We start from the raw sequence: 18,374 nt of genomic DNA on the forward strand, positions 1-18,374 counted from the left end.
AAAAGCTCTCCCTGCACCCCTCTAAGGTTTCAGGTTCCCTAAGAACTCTTGCCCACAAGCGCAATAAATCTTTGCCACCTTGACTTAAAGAATGCTTGAGATTGTGAATTCATTCCAGATGGCTGGTCCTCTCCAGTACTCGGGTCCTTGAGGGGTACTCCCCCTCAATGACCTCATCTGGGAACTCCAGTCCTGAGAACTTTAGTTTTGGCATTCCTGAATCCCTGGTTTTTTTCTCCCTCAAAGTTATGATTTGAAGGCCTATACTATTGGCTAGGGCTAGGAAATTGAGCTAGCCTCCTGAAAATTCACATATCTAAAAAGGCTAGCTCCTTTGTTCTTAGAAAAGCCTCTAGTATCTCAAGGGCTGCCAGGCCCAAAGCAATTCACCTAGGGCAAGTAATCTGAGGCAAATGAACTGGAGGGGAAACTAAAAATATTTTAACTTGGAATAAAGAATTGGTGTGTATGAAGATGAGAGGGGCGGGGGGGGGGGGTGTGGGGGTGGAGCAGCAAACCCATGTGCTTTAAAGAGTCCAAAGCTTTTTGCTTGGAAGGGAAGTGGCCACACCTCCTTAAAATTCCTTAGGTTTTTAGTTAATTGAGTAAGGAATGCCTAAGTTGGGGCTTGGCGAAAGCTGATCAGTGAGGGTCAGGGCACCAACTTCAAATCTGGATGAAGTATAAAAGCAAGTAATGATATGAAATAAAAATCTTTGTAAATTCACTCATGGCCAGGCAAATATTCCTAATACCTAGGCCAGAGGCAACAGTTGGCTCAAAAGAGGAGCTGTTCAGTTTTAAATAAATAAATAATGTGTGTATATACATACATGCCAAAGGTAATAGGAATCTGGAAATGTAATTGAGATCATCTTATTTTTAAATTGTATTTTTAGAGTTCTCTTAGGCTGTTAAATTTGAGAGACCTTTATGAGGTCTGAATTTTGTTATATATCAATTGATCTTTTAAAAAAGGGTGTGATAAAAATGTGAGAGTTTGAAACTGTTATATTTGGTTATAAACAAGTGATATTACAGCAGATTTTCCTTTTCAAATCTGGGCTTTTTATGAAAATGTATGCAGTGGTTAGGGCATTGATGTCCATGTATTGGTAATGAGATGAATGACTTTCTGTGTAAGGAGACTTGGAAATGCATTCACCTAATTTGATGGGTAGTTTCAAGTTTTAAGTACATAAAAATGTTTAAGGCATTAAATGGTATAGTTTAAATGGTTAAATTTGTATGATTTAAGCATATATTTGTATGGTTTAAATGTTGTTAAGAATTGTACTGTCAGAGAAAAATGATGAAGGGATAAAAAGCTGTTATTGAATTATTGTTGAAATTAATTTTTGTCAGTCGTGTACAGAAGAGTTTTGTAACAACTTGGCACATTGTAATATCTAGGAATTTAGCTGTTATATAATACTTTGGGAATTTATGAAAAGCAATTCCCCTTACAATCTAGTTGTTGTTAAATTAAGAATTGTACTTAATCAAGAATTGAGGCTGTTAACTAAAACAAGAATTTGAGGCATAAATTCTTGTCAACCTTGTGTAAAGTATTGAATTTTATGAGTCTGGGTGGGACCAGGGACAGAAGATAAGGTAGAAAGGGAAATTTTAGGACTCATGGGGGGAGGGGGGCAGAAATAGGAAATTCTACAGGAGACTTTGAGATGCCTTCAGGTTAAAAAGTTGGGACTGCTCTGAAACTCCAGTCTCATTCCATCCCCCCCACCCAAATGCTCCTGCTCTCTTTTTGTCTAGATAAGAAGAGAGAGCTCTATCTATCCCTACCTGGTAGAAAGGAAGGAGGAGGGAAGGCTAGCAGTTACTGGGATCTACTGAGAGAGAACAGCAGGAGTCAGAAACCAGCCACCTCCAAACCTGGCTTTTAAAGTCAGCAGGACTGACTTCTAGTGATGGGTTTTTAGGATAAGATTAGAATTTGAGATGTGGGTTCTGGTAGTGAAACTTAACAATCTGATGTAAAAGAACCAACCCTCTGGGGAAAATGATATGATGCTGCCTTTTTTTTTAATGGCAGGTCTTTCTAATCAAAATAAGTAGTTAGTGATAACTGTCAGAATCTGTTACTATTGTGAAGTGAAGTTATGGTACCCAAAGACCTAGAAGGTTTTGTGGGGAGAAATGGAAAATTTGATTAATGAGAATATGTGAAATCTTGCTGTTTTTAATCAAATGATTGGGTAAATTGGTACTCTTATTTAGTCATGTGAAAGATAACATTCTTTCTAAATATTAATGGGAATAATTAGACAAAGGGAAAGAAGTTTGTGAAATAAAGGTACAAATGTGATGTTGAATCATAATCCCATAGACTAAGGCTGGGATTTAAAGTTACTTTGTTTCTATGTGGAATAAGGCCCTTATATGTTTTAAAGAGATGTAAGAGCAATTGGATATTAATACAAATAGTGTAATTAGTTACTGGAATTAAATCAGAGGCATTTTCAGTTTGGGGAAAAGAATTTCAATGTGTAAGTTTCTTAAAGAGAGATAAGTGGTAGAATATACTTTTCCCTTGATGGTATAAGTTAAGTGTGGTTGTTTGGATTTGAATTCATTCCATGGTCTAAAATGTAAAGATGAAGTTAATATTTCAACCTATCATATTTATATGGTTCCATCCTTGAAGTATATCGCATTCTTTCAGATTAGGCATAGTTAGAGGAGAATAGAAAAGCCTGGGAAACCGATGAAAATTTATTAAAGCAATGACTTATGATCTTAATGAGAAGATGTTATGAACATATCTTAAACTGATTATTGGAACTTGCTATTCAAAGACTTAATGGGACTGTTAACTGACTGTTTCTGAGTCCAACTCCAGGTGTGAATATCAAGGAAGGCTGTCTGAGCCACTGATCCATGATGGCAGAAGCCCTGTGAGGGGCAAGTATGAACTGCAGGTATGATTTCATGGGAAGATTGAGAAGGCAACTGTTCTGCATGTGCTGAGGTGGGACTCTCTTGATTTGATTCCTTAATTGAAACCTGGCAGACTTTAAGCCAGGCTCAATGCAGTTTGCAGTTTGACATAACTTCTGCCTGGATTTGACTTGAAGTTGGGGAAATGTTCCCTTACCATAACTTACGTCTCTAAGCTGTTAGTGGCAAATTTCTATAATCAGTAGATTTTGTAAGCACTGTAACAAATCTATTAAAATAATTGATTATGGAACATCTTAGGTTACTATAGGACTAGGACTAGCATTCCTGTGTGCGGTCCCGTATAAGTTAGGTAGTTTATAAGGGCCCTGTGTAGGGTTATGTATAAGTTAGGGTCTTTTAATTCCTGGTAATGGTATGGAGACAGTCATGTCAAAAGTTTGTGAAAATATTATTTTGTTATTTGGTTAATGTCATGCTTGTCTAAAGTTTTATTAAAAGAAGAATGGCTTGTCGTTTATTTTGTAAATGCCTTAAAAGAGACATGGCATGACTAAAAGTTTATGATGTTATATGTACTATGTTAAAAATTGATTATTTAATGTATTTATGTATGTACTGGAGTGTGTTGTTAATTCCTTAGTGAAATCTCATCCTCCTGGTGAGGAAATTAACAATGGATTAATGTAAAATATAAGAAACTGGGTTCTGATGTGAATTTCTTAAACATGACTAGGTTACAATTTTGAATTTGTAAAAATGATCAGGGTTATAAGGATTAGAAATGGTAATTTTAAATTGTGCTAAGATAACTTTTGTAGGAGAATGGAAAGAAAGCTGGTTCCTACAAGAAGACAGGAAGAAGATTCCAAGATGCTGTGCTGGAGATGGCTGGAACAAAAACCAAGGACCAGAGGACTTCATTGATGATGTGCCCTGCCAGACAGCTGTGTGGGAAGAGACTTTTGAATCTTAAGGGACAATTGCATTGTTGTTTTCTTTCGGGTCTGTATATGTATTTATAAATGGGACTGCCCCCTTTGATTTGTCAATGCACCAATTAACCTTTATGCCTTCCCATATTTACTTAAAGAGGTGATGGTTAAGGGAAAAAAATTCAGATGAGAAAAAGAATAAGGCAGTATTAAAGATGTGGAAACAAAAATTTGAATGAAAGAAGAGAGGGAAATTGTAAGAAATGGGGGGTGAAGTTTTGTTTTCACAGAGTTCAAAGTATCCCTCTCCCCCTCCCCGCCCCCAGCTTTAGCAGAATGTAAGTCAGGTGACTAATTAGAACTGGGTCTAACCAGAGCTCTGATCTAGCAGAGACCAGGCCTCTGGTCAGTCAGGTGAAAGGTTAGAGGCTTGTACAGATGCTTCAATGAGCCATTTGAGGAGGGCATGATGTAGGCAGTGAGGGGGTTGCATCTGGCCAATGAAGACCCTGATGGGAGATTCGAAGTGGGGGTCAATAAAAGGACTGGCATCCATCTGAGTCCTTGTACTTTCCTGTACTCTGTTCAGGGGACATGCCCATTTATTCAGACTGAGTAAATGTAAAATATAATTAAAACATTCCCAGCTTCCCAACGAGTACTGTTTAGTCCTATACCATGTAAGTATATTTCTAACATGATGAAACCAAGTTTAGGAGTAGTGGGTTCTATACTTCAGATAGAAAGGCACCTTATACAATCAGGAAAATCTTTAAGAGAGTGGGAAATACTTGTCTGTGTTATGCTATTTGTGTTTTGTGCCAACTCATAGATTACAGGTGTTTTACCTATGCCTCTTTTTTGGCATAATCAACCAAAAGAAGCAAGATGTAAAAAAGTAACCTTTCCAAAAAAAAGCCTTAAAAGAGGACAAATCTCTCTTTTTTCTGTTTCCACACTGGCCATGTTGGAGGTTGCTGAGTTGAAAGACAGATAGAGAAATTGATTGAAAACTAACATACAAAAACTGACTAGAAACCAAATTTCTGAAAAAAAAGAATAATCAGATTTCTTTCATTTCTAAATTATAATCTGGATGCCTTAATAAACTATTTTGATGAGTTTATGGGGTGCTACCAAACTCAGTAGGGTTTAATGAAAACAAAATATTCACAAATCAGTTATTCCTTAAAGGGACCTTTAAAAGTAATGTGGATTGATTTAAAGCTGAAGTTTAAATTTTAAGAGCTGTCTTATTAATCATGAGATACAATCAGGAGATTTTAAGTAAAATAGGAATTCAGGGAAGTATTAAAATAAAATAAAAAAAAATTAGGGAAACAGTGTAGGAGAAATTAGAATAAAACTCTTGTGAGCTTAATTCCACAACTCAAAATTTAAAAAGAAAACACATTTTCTGAGCCTGAAGAAGTTTCAGTTAGCCAATCTCTAAGTCTGAAGTTTGGGGGTGTCAGTCTATGAAATTGCTTTCAATTTTAGTGTAGAATAAAGGTATATTTTAAAAAGAACTATACTTAAAGTTGGGACAAGTTTATTGCAAGAAGGTACTTTTATTAGAAAGCAGAACAAGGAAATTTTAGACCATCTTCAGAAAAGAATGAAACTGGGTAAACTTGGAGTCCATTTACCCTTCTGTTGTTTGTTGCTTTTAATCAACCAACCTGAGGGCACTAAGCAAGTCCTGATTGGGACTCCCAATTGAAGGTGAATCCCAAGTACTGCTAGAAAAAGGACACTTGTTTTGATATCAGCAGGTAACTGAAGGTAAGCACAATTTAATTATACTACTGCAGTTTAAATAAATTGTTTAGGTAAATTAAAACACAGTAAAATTAGTGTTAAAATCAACTGGTTACTGAAAATAAGTTCAAATTGTATAAATAAGGCTATAGTTAATTAGGGAAGGAGTTACTGATGATAGTATTAAACAATTATCTATTTTTTAAAAAAGATAGATGAATAAATTAAGTGCATGTATACCTAATAAAAGGTGCTCAGATTAGAACAGATCAAATTAAAATAAGCATGTAGCTTATAAAGGTATAAAATACTGAAATTTTGAGAGGGAAAAGCAGAACTTGCAAATTATTTCAGAACAAATAAACATTTTATAGAATTAAGTAAAGTAACAGAATATAAAACAGATTTTTTTTATCAGTTGGAAGATTACAAAGTCATAAAAAAGTGATTTGGAATCTCTACTAAATGGTACCTTATGATAGTCAAGGTTAAGAATAAACAAAATAAATATACTTAATTTTTGAGTGATTTGAAATGAAACAGAGAAAAGACTATTCCCTGATCCCTTCAGAAAAGTATAGTCTCCATCAGATAGCTCTCCAATAGTGCAATTCCCATTAATGCTATATGAAATCAAAACCATGTTTTAATAGAAATAGGAACTTTAAGTTTTTTAAAAAAATATTTTACTATAAATAAAAGGATCTTTCTAGTTCAAATCATGTCAAATACATATATATACACGAAATCATGAGCATATGGATCATATTGGGCCTTGAAATTAGCAACCTTGGCAGTTAATGGCCTTTATGGAAGTTGAGATTCTTAAATTATTGAACTATAATTCATTTAAGTGAATTAGTGCAATCAGGATTTCTGTTCATTTATAACCATAAGGAAATTAGCTCCTCTTTTGATGAGAGGCAAACATCAAATTCCTAACATGGAAATTACAGTTTTGGAAACTATCAAAAGACAGAGGCAATTAGAAATCTGAATCATTCACAATCAACAAACACCAAAATGGAAGTTGCCTTTGAGAAAATCATCCAGTGTTTCATCGAGTGGGTAATCAAGAAGATAACAATGATAGTAACTTACTATTGTGAGAAGAATAGCTGAGAACTTGTTCGGTATCAGTATCTGTGACATTCCTATGCCATAGTTGGGCTTTGGCCAATCCCCTTGGGCAGAGTCAAAATAGCTGGATAAACGCTTTACCAGAAGAAAAGTTGACTTTGAGAAGGAGAGAGATGATTTCTTCTTCAAAGTCATCCTGCTTACTGAAGTCTGTGACACCCTCCAATGAGGAACTTGTGTTGAGTGGGTTACTTTTGGATCTATTTGCCCATCACTTAAAAAAAGTCTCTATGTTTAGGAAGTAAAGACTAGAAGAATTAAGTAAGTAGAAGAAAGTAAAAGAACTGTTGGAAGACAGAAAAAAGTCCAATTTTGGAAGCTTTTAATCAAGGAGGAATATGAAATAAAAGAAAAGATGGCAGCCCAAATAGGGATGAGTTAAGAATCAGTAAGAGGGAAGATGGCAGCTGGAAAGCAGGGACTTGCATGAGCTCCCTGCCAAGTCCCTCCAAAAACCTATAAAAAATGGCTCTGAACAAATTCTAGAACTCCTGAACCCACAAAATAGCAGAGGGAAGCAGGGCTCCAGCCCATGAAAGCGTGGATGGTCTCTGGGTAAGGTCTATCGCACGTGGAGCTGGGAGCGGAGCTGAGCAGAGCTCAGTGGGGGTGGCACCAGGCCCAACCAGACTGGGAGCTGAGTGGTGCGGTCCCTAGCGCCCTGAATCAGTGAGCTGTGGCAGTTACTAGACTTCTCAAACCACAAACACCAAAGACAACAGAGAAGATTAGTGGGAAAAGCTGCAGGAGTGGAAGGAGTTCATGGTTCAGCCACCACCCTGGGGGCAGTGGAGGTGGCATAGCTACAGAACTACAGCTGCAGTTGCTTCCGGCCTCAGGCCCACCTGGTGGGAGGAATTAAGTGGTGGAGTAGAGCAGGAGTGCAGAGCCTGCTGAAGATCTGAGTCCGGACTGGGTTGGGGGTTCTTGGAGAAGGCGGAGTGCTGGTGTGGCAGAGCTGGCTGTATAGAAATAGCTCTGAAAACAACAGCACATCCCCTCAAGCTTGGAACAAAGTACTCTTTACTCTACAAGCAGTCATACCCTGATGAAAAACTCAAGGGTCAAGTAGGTTGGCTGAGAACATGGCCAGGTAGTGAAAATGCACTCAGATTCAGTCTCAGACTTTGGAATCTTTCTTTGGTGACAAAGAAGACCAAAACATACAGCCTAAAGAAGTCAACAAACTCAAAGAACCTACAACAAAATCCTCCAAGAAAAACATGAACTGGTCTCAGGCCATGGAAGAGCTCAAAAAGGATTTGGAAAAGCAAGTTGGAGAAGTAGAGGAAAAATTGGGAAGAGAAATGAGAATGATGTGAGAAAACCATGAAAAACAAACCAATGACTTGCTAAAGGAGACCCAAAACAATACTGAAAAAATACTGAAGAAAACAACACCTTAAAAAATAGACTAAGTCAAATGGCAAAAGAGCTCCAAAAAGCCAATGGGGAGAAGAATGCCTTGAAAGGTAGAATTAGACAAATGGAAAAGGAGGTCCAAAAGACCACTGAAGAAAATACTACCTTAAAAATTAGATTGGAGCAGGGGGCAGCTAGGTGGCTCAGTGAATAGAGCAACAGCCCTGGAGTCAGGAGGATGAGTTCAAATCTGGCCTCAGACACTTGGCATTTACTAGCTCTGTGACCTTGGGCAAGTCACTTAAGCCCAATATCCTTGCCTTCATCCCTCCAAAAAAAAAAACCAGCTTCGGGGCAGCTAGGTGGCACAGTGAGTAGAGGGTTGGCCCTGGAGTCAGGAGGACCTGAGTTCAAATCCAGCCTCAGACACTTGACACATGTACTAGCTATGTGACCTTGGGCAAGTCACTTAACCCCAATTGCCCTGCCAAAAAAACAAAAAAAAATTTAGATTGGAGCAAGTGGAAGCTAGTGACTTTATGAGAAACCAAGATATTATAAAACAGAACCAAAGGAATGAAAAAGTGGAAGACAATGTGAAATATCTCGTTGGAAAAACCACTGACCTGGAAAATGGATCCAGAGAGATAATTTAAAAATTATTGAACTACCTGAAAGCCATGATAAAAAAAGCCTAGATATCATCTTTCAAGAAATTATCAAGGAGAACTGCCCTGATATTCTAGAAGCAGAGGGTAAAATAGAAGTTGAAAGAATCCACAGATCACCTCCTCAAATAGATCCCAAAAAGAAAACTCCTAAGAATATTGTCGCCAAATTCCAGAGCTCCCCGATCAAGGAGAAAATACTGCAAGCAGCCAGAAAGAAACAATTTGAGTATTGTGGAAACATAATCAAAATAATACAAGATCTAGCAGCTTCTACATTAAGAGATCGAAGGGCTTGGAATATGATATTCTGGAGGTCGATGGAGCTAGTATTAAAACCAAGAATCACCTACCCAGCAAAACTGAGTATCATGCTCCAAAGCAACATATGGATTTTCAATAAAATAGAGGACTTTCAAGCTTTCTCAGTGAAAAGACCAGAACTGAATAGAATATTTGACTTTCAAACACAAGAATCAAGAGAAGCATGAAAAGGTAATCAAGAAAAAGAACAAGAAAAAGAAATCGCAAGGGACTTACTAAAGGTGAACTGTTTTGTTTACATTACTACATGGAAAGATGATGTGTATTAGGGTAGCTGAGGGGAATATGCATATATATATATATATGTGTGTGTGTGTGTGTGTGTGTGTGTGTAGGTATATATATATGTATGTATGTGTGTGTATGTATATATATATGTATATATACATATATATACATACACACACACATACACACACACACACACACACACACACATATATATATATATGACAGAGGGCACAGGGTGAGTTGAATATGAAGGGATGATAGCTAAAAAAAATAAAATCAAATTAAAGGATAAGAGAGGAATATATTGAGAGAGAGAAAAAGAGAGAGATAGAATGGGGTAAATTATCTTGCATAAAAGTGGCAAGAAAAAGCAGTTCTCTAGGAAGAGAAGAGAAGGCAGGTGAGGGGGAATGAGTGAATCTTGCTCTCATCAAATTTGACCTGAGGAGGGAATACCATACATACTCATTTGGGTATCTTACCCCAAAGGAAAGAAGGAGGAAGAAGATAAAAAGGGGGGGATGATAGAAGGGAGGGCAGATAGGGGGAGGAGGTAATCAAAAACAAACACTTTCGAACAGGGACAGGGCCAAGGGAGAAAATTGGATAAAGGGGGATAGGTTAGGAAGGAGCAAAATATAGTTAGTCTTTCACAACATGAGTATTGTGGAAGGGTTTTACATAATGATACACATATGGCCTAGGTTGAATTGCTTGACTTCGTAGGGAGAGTGGGTGGGAAGGGAAGAGGGGAGAGAATCTGGAACTCAAAGCTTTAAAAACAGATGTTCAAAAAAGAAAGTTTTTGCATGCAACTAGAAAATAAGATACACAGGCAATGGGGTGTAGAAATTTATCTTGCCCTACAAGAAAGGAAGGGAAAAGGGGATGGGAGGGGAGTGAGGTGACAGAAGGAAGGGCTGACTGGGGAACGTGGCAACCAGAATATACGCCATCTTGGAGTGGGGGGGGGGGGGTAGAAATGGGGAGAAATTCGTAATTCAAACTCTTGGGAAAATCAATGCTGAAAACTAAATATATTAAATAAATAAATTTCAAAAAATAAAATAAAAAGAATCAATAAGAGGGTAAAGAAAGTTGGAGTCTGTTTGCACTGATACAGCATAAATTCAGGGTTTGAAATTAAAGGGTTCTGGAGTTTTGAAAGACAGGGTCTTAATCCCACTGAAATAGAAAAGATTTAGGAATTTTTTTAAAGCAATGCCCCTTTGACAGTCTCCTTTCCCCCATCATTATAACATAAAAAGTAGAAATTTAATAAATGCACATTAACTGATTGATAGAGAAAGGATTATTGCTTTGTCCTGCTTTTGGATAAGTAAATTAGAATTTTTAAAGGAATTAGCTGTGGTCTTTGGGTAATTCAAAGAAATAAAAAAGCAATAATGAGAAGTTGGGAGTGTCACCATGAATGTTTTTGAATATAAGCCAACTAAAAATAATAGAACCTTGTGCCAAATGAAGTTTGGTTATTGCCACTAGTCATTATAAATCAAAACCGGTTGGGTTGAAAATATTTTCATGATAGTAAATTAGAGAATCTAATCAATCCTTGCATGTACAAAGGTGATAATAAATATTTATACCTATCTCCCAGGGCTGCTGGAAGAACACACAGTTGTGAAGTGCCTGGCTTGTGTAAAGGATGAGCACTGTGATATTCAGGTCTTATAGGAATACAGTTGAACAAAATGCTTTCCCATTTATAGGTATTTTTTCTAATTGTCATTGAATGTTAACAAAATTGAGAAATTATAGACAACATTGTGAAGTATTACTAAAAGCAGGCTTAAGCAAGTTTCAGGACGTAATTAAAAGCCTGGCATGCAGTAGTACCACATAAACTACTATGATTAGTATGAAAATGCCAGGGGCAATAACATAAATGACTTCCTATGAAGTGATAAGTTCAAAAGGTATTTAACTAAATTATTAACACCTTAATGGTGATGTTTTAAATACAAGAAAGCTAAGAGAAGCTGTTAAAACAAGTTTCTTCCTCTTTTCAATCTGAATACAGTTACCTTATAAATGTATGTCAGATGATTATTAGAGCATATTTTGCATAAAAAAACTAGAAAATATTCACAATAATTGTAAATGACTTACTGTGGGGATATATTAGGAAGGCAGAATTTATGATTTCAAAGAGAATCTCATATGTGCCTAAAAGGTCCGGAACCGCAGCATATAAGGAATTCTCTAGGCAGAAGGCAGGAGAACTAAAGCATGTATTTACACTCCACAATAACAAGCCCACAAACCAGCATCCCCATTTTGATATTTTCATCAAAAGCTTCCAGGCCCAATAAGTCTGCCTCACAAGCGTAACCAGGAGGCCACAGAGAAGCGAGATGGTATAAGGCAAAATCGTATACATGCTTCCCCTCTACGGTAAGAAGATTACCCACTAGCCTCTAGTCAGCTCTGCTACCGGCAGCTCAGCTTCGGCTGTAGGTGTCTCTGGCTCCAACCGGAAAAGGAAAGGAGGATCTTCAAGCTGTCCTCTCCCCTCTTATAGAGTTTTTTTGACATCATCAAGCGCCGCCTGAACGACCAGGGCCGATTGGTTCTTGACTTGGCCCCTCCCCCAGCGTAGACCACGTTAACACACCTCCCCTCAGCCAGCGCCACGACTCATCACACAGGAAGCTCTGGTCCTGCCCCGGAAGAGCAAGCCCCAGCGTCCAGGGGAGCTCAACGAGGCGAGCTGAGTCATTCAAAGAAAACAAAGTCCATTCTGGCTACAGGGGAGAAAAGCATTTTGACGTCTTCTTAGGAGATCTTTATCTGTGAGGTTCCTTGGGATGAGCCCTGCTAACAGGGCATTGTGAGACACTGCAGTGCTGCCATTTAAGGAACTAAGGACTCTACCACCCAAAGTGGAGCAAAGAAACTTTTGAATAGTAAGTGGGTTATCATTTGGGTTCATCTGGAAACTCATGTAATTGTATTTTTTTATGCTATTATTTTGAGCCAACTGTTTGTTTATTCTGTATGAATTTGTGGTGAAGAAATGGAAACAGCAGTATAATGCTAAATAGGTCTCTTGGATCTGGGTGACTGAGAAAAGTAAGCCACTCCTCCCCAGGTATACTTTTTAGTTCACAGGGTGGGGGTGGGGTGGGGATGAGGTGTCATTGTGGCACACAAGGGATAATAGATTCAATCAAGCAAGGGTGAGTTACTCCAGATACCACCCCAGTGGCAACTGGTATAACAACCACTTGTCCAACTTGTGCAGCTTGTAATCAGCTTGCCTTTCAAGTCACATCCACTAGTGGCTGTCTGCTAGTTTGCAGCCCTCTTTGAGCACTTAGGGAAAAAAAAAGATTTTTGTCATGCCTACGTCAGTCTTTGAAATGGTGACCAGGTATGACCCACTTGCCTAGAGGGACTTTGTTGTGGTTTTGACTCTTGCCCAGCCAGGGACACAAAAGGATATGTTGTGGTGGAACCACCTCTCATCCAAGTATAGGCATTTATTGAGATTGATGCCTCTCACGAAGTGGGCTAAGTTCCAAGAGGAACCAGCAACTTCAAAGAAAGCAAGATAGATTTTTATAGGGTAAAGATGCGATTACATAGCAGAAATTATGAATATTAAAAAGGCAGGAAGGGTTTGTTAAGAGATTAGGTCCCAGCCACAGTGGAACTGTGCATGTGATTACCCACAATGCATAGAGGAAACCCATGGGGGGGTATGTATATATGATAATGATATTATAAGTCTCTCTATGTCACAAGTTCATTCTAGAGCGGTTCTTTACTCTTACTCTGTAGGTGCCTACTTAGGGAATGTCCCTTCTATTGTTTTAGGGTCCACATGCTACGTGGACATCCTGGTGGTGCTACTTTCCGATTGACTGACTATTGTGGTCCTGTCTGAGACTAGATGAATGTGATTGTGGTTGACAGCATGGACATACCTGCTATTTCTGTGGGAAATATGAGGAATGGGTCTGGAGGCAGTGGCTGAGATCCCATCACATGGACATGCCCGCTGTTCTGTGGGAAATATGAGTTCATAGACACACCTGTTGTTCTAGTGAGCAATGAGGCATATATGAAGAAGTTAGGATATTGAGTGTGTGTGGAGCGGGGTGAGTGGCTAGGTAGGGGCAGTGGGCCTGCTGTTTAATGGGGCCTATAAGGAAGTTACAATATTAGGGCTGGGAGTTGCTTTATTGAGATTCCATCAGATTCTGCTGGGGGAATCTTACCTCATTCTCATCTCGTTGTATTCTAGAAATGTTCTGCCTTCTCCCTTCAGCTTTATTTACAGGCCTGGGGGTGGAGGTGGGGATGATCGCTGTGAATAGATGAAATTTGTAAATTATAGTTATAAATAGATGAAATTTGTGAATACTTGAAAAATTCTAGATGAAATTTTGAGGCTAATACATGAGAAAAATAATAATTATCTAATCCTGAGCTGTAATTAGTGAAATTTTGCTGTTTGAGGAAGTGTTTCTTGGGAATTCAATTAGCTGCTATTCTAAGTCTTGAATCCAGTGTCTGATCCCTCATAAGACATTCAAGGGAAATGCCATGTGCCTCTGCAGTCTGAGGACAGCCAGAAGTGGATATCTATCTCTGGGAAAGTTGAAAGAATTGCCTTGTGAAGGTAGGATCCTCTTGACCTCTTCCCATCTTGGTAAACAAGATATTTTCCCACCTGGTCAATCCTGAGCCTGGCTGTGACATCCTGTCATGCAATTGGTTGCCTATGACTCATATCTGAAAGCAAACAGAAGTAATGCTGCTATGTTCCTGCCTTTCTCCTCACATAGCAAATTCCATCAATAAGGAAAAGTATAAAAGAAGATGAACCCTACTGGTGATTTTTTATTTAGTCACATATGCTAGTATAGTAAGGGATCCTTTTGAATTGTCATTTGAATCACAAATAATAGATACCATCAAGCATTACAATTGGTGAGTTATTTAGTTTATTAGAGATCACCCAGTAACATACTTTCATTATGTTAATGTGATTACTGGGAGATATCACAGTGAAAAAATGTGACCCAAAACTGGATTAAGAAATTTACATGTAAAAAAATTGTTTGAAACATCTTTCTAATAATATTATGAGAGACAAATACTCGTTTTCCAATCCAAGCCCTTATGATGCAACAACTGAAATCCTCCCAAGTTTCAGGTGAACTGTGTGTTCTTAATATAATGATGCTTCTTATAGTTCTATTTTATATTGAGTTTGTATTAAGTCTCAGAATGTAAGACACAGATCTAGAAAGAAGAAGTCCCTTCAAAGCTGACCTAAGAATGTGGCTTGTTATAGAAATATAAAATTATGTACCTTGAACTTCTTTTTTCATCTTCCTTAATAACTGAATCCACCTAAAGCTATGAAGCTATGATTATTGGAACTTGCATTAGACCTCATGGGACTGTAATTGATATTATTCTGAGCCTGATTCCAGGTTTACTCATCAAGGAGTCCTACTAGGCCAACGATCTATGATGCCCATAACCCTATAGGGTTCACATCCATAAATTACAGGTGGAGATCTCACAGGAAAGGCTGGGGGGTAATGATTCTTGGCATGGGCTGGGATAGTATTCCCCTGACTCTGTTTCCTCTTGAATGGAAAACATCCCACCTTTTAAGCCTTGATCAATAAAACTGGCTATCTATACTCTAGCCTGGAATTGACATGAAATTAGGTAAGCATTTTTTTCCTTAATGTCCCTATTTTCTTTCTATGGCAAATTTCTATAATCATGGCATGTTATCAGTATAAATACAATATTAAATACTTATTTTATAAGTTAATATTGTTATATATGATTATGTATGATATATATTATATTATATATTAAAATAATATATAATTATATAGAATATAAATATTATAATAAGATACAGGTCTAAAAATTGAGCTGGTTAGTCTAAAATTTTAGTCCTTTCCAAAATTAATGTGAGAATAATTGAATATTGATGGATCAGTTTATGGTACCTAACTGTTGTTCTATGAATTACTAAGCCTAAAATAGAAACATCTTCAGTTTTAGTTTGGGAGGAAAAAAGAATGATAGAATATCTAGTATTACCTAAATGGGAAAAGTCAATTTTATTTGGGTTTATTGTTACCACCTGAATATTGAGCATGACTTGAAAGGCAAATGTTTTATTTATAAATACTTTATTTGATATGTACTCTATTAAAATCAACTACTCAGTATATTTATACATCCTCTCCTAGAATTTTTAGTTACAATTGAAATGATTTTAGCAATTTCTAAATGAATTCAGTTGTGTATCAGAGGTCATCACCTTATATTAAAAAAGTTCTGTCAAAAGTTCCCTAGCAGAATCTCATCCTCCTAAGGGGGAGGAGCAGCTAAAAGAAAATACCTAGAAAAGAAAATAAGCAGAGTGAAAAATTTTCAGTTGGTTTTAATAAATAGTTGTAACAAATTTAGATAATTATATATGCCAAATATAAATTTGGGGCTCAGAATTTTAAAATTTTTCAGTTGTTATTTCAATTTGCCAACTTAAAAATGCAAATTCTCCAGTCTAGTGATGTTCATATTAGTACTACGAAGGTTTGAGTTAGCTCTCACTACCTGACCTGGTTATTGTCATAGCAAACTAAGATTGTATTAAGATCTATTATGTCAGAGATTTTTAACAGACAAAGGGACTCTGCAAGCAACCTGAACTGGAGAAGCAAATTCATTAGAAGCTGCTCCAAAGCCCCACTCATTCCAGTATTCCTAAGAGGAGAGATCTCCAGAGGGCCACAGGACTGCATCAGAGCATGTTTCAGAAGACTGGACAATTTTATGAGATGGGACAAGTCTCAATTGTTCTGCATGTCACCTGAAAAAGTGTTACCTTAAGGGCATGTACCTCAGAGCCCACAAAGTTGTAACTTTTGCAGGGCATCATGAAATCTTGATGAGAAGTATTGAATATAGTCTTCCACCTTCAACACTCTCTCACACTCCAGCTCATATTCCAGAAAGCATGACCCCATCATCATCTTCTCCACTAATGACTCCTAATTCACCTGTCCCTGAGTCTGCAGTGACTGGAACCTTGAATCCTCCTTTTTAGTTTCCTACTTTGGAGTTGCTCCACCAAAGCAATGACTGATAATTCCTTTGTTCATGGAACTCAACTTAATCTTTATTTTCCTCCATTCCCTATGCTGCAGCAGTCCAGATCTGTTTGTGTTGCCTACAGGAATGTTGCCTCTCATCACTATAAAGGAGTGGCTGTTTGCCAAAATTGCTTGAATTGTTTTCATGATTTCAAAAGGTTTCCAAAACCTGTGCGAAGGGCAAACAATGCTTGTATTGCATACTCTTGAACAAATGCCCCATGGCATACTTGTTCTTGTGGTTCTTGGTCAGTGAGAGAGCCACCTCAGACATTTATTGTGCACTTAATATATTGTGAGCTAATGTTTAATCAAATGGAGCACAATCAGTATAAGTTGTGCCCACTTCCCTCTTCTCTGATGTCACCTTGTGCCTCAGTAAGGGGACTGGCCCCTTATGGTTTTGACACCCATGGAAGATTGCCCTGCATGCACTTAGAGTGTAACAATCCAAAAATCTGGGGTCTTTCTGTGAATTGAAGCAGGGGAATGTAAGAAATAATTCATTTGGACCCCCACTCTATTCCACTCAGCATTAACCAGTTTGCTATGCTTCCTTAGGAGTAGTGATTATAAATTCTGCATATTAGGCCCCAGAGCTGTGAGTTGCAAATTGTAAGCTCACTTGCTTAATCATAGGAATCTAACTAGAGGCGCTCCACCCTTGTTTTTCTTTGTTATGGTAACCAAGCCCAGTATGAAGAGGGTGACTCAATTATATGGAAAAGCCTTCAATTTACTTTTGTACCTCTGGACCATTCTCTCTTGTCCAACATGAGCAGGTGACCATCTTCTGATCACTTAGTCAGTGGAGATGTCCCATGTTTTACCCAATCTGAGACCCTCCCTCCTTCTCCACCCACTGATATGCCATTTCTAGCTGATGCATCATTTTTTGGCCCTCGAAGCAAGATCTATCAACCAATGGGATTCCATACTTTATAAAGCCTCTTTAAAATGTTCAGATATCAAAGCTGGTATCAAGCCTTATAAAAATAAGGCCCTAGAAGAAAGGGACATCTCAGATCATGAGGAAGATCCGAGATCCATTTCATTGGAGGGGACCATGGACCCCCTTAACAAAGTGCCTTTGACTCAGAGCTCTACCCCAATCTTTTTTATTGTAAGGTTGGACAATTTTAATCTCCACACAGCATATTCTTCTTTCTCACTCCTTAATTTATTTTAATTTTTTTGATAATTATCCCATAATATTCAACTCACACTTATTTCCTTTATCTATGTATATGCTTTCTAACTGCTCTAATAATGAGAAAGTTTTTAAGACTTATAAGTATCATTTTCCCATGTAGGAATGTAAACAGTTTAGCCTTATTGAATCCCTTATGATTTCTTTGTCCTGTTTTCATTTTTATGCTTCTTTTGAGTCATATTTAAAAATAAAATTTTCTATTCAGCTCTGGTCTTTACATCAAGAATGCTTGAAAGTCCTTTATTTCATTGAATATCCTTTTTTCCCCTGAAGAATTATGTTCATTTTTGCTGGGTAGGTGATTCTTGGTTGTAATCCTATCTCTTTTGCCCTCTGGAATATCATATTCCAAAACCTCTAATCCTTTAACATAGAAACTGCTAAATCTTGTGTTGTCCTGACTACAGCTCCATGATATTTGAATTGTTTTTTTTTTTTTGGTAGTTTGCAATATTTTCTCTTTGACCTGAAGCTCTGAAATTTGGCTATAATATTCCTGAGAGTTTTCATTATGAAATCTCTTTTAGCAGGTGATCAGTGGATTCTTTCAATTTCTATTTTACCCTCTGGTTCTTGACTATCATGACAATTTTCCTTGATAATTTCTTGAAAGATGTCAAGGCTCTTTTTTTGATCATGGTTTTCAGGTAGTCTAATAATT

The sequence above is a fragment of the Trichosurus vulpecula genome, chromosome 8 (assembly GCF_011100635.1).
Source record: "Trichosurus vulpecula isolate mTriVul1 chromosome 8, mTriVul1.pri, whole genome shotgun sequence".
Classification (NCBI taxonomy): Eukaryota; Metazoa; Chordata; class Mammalia; order Diprotodontia; family Phalangeridae; genus Trichosurus; species Trichosurus vulpecula.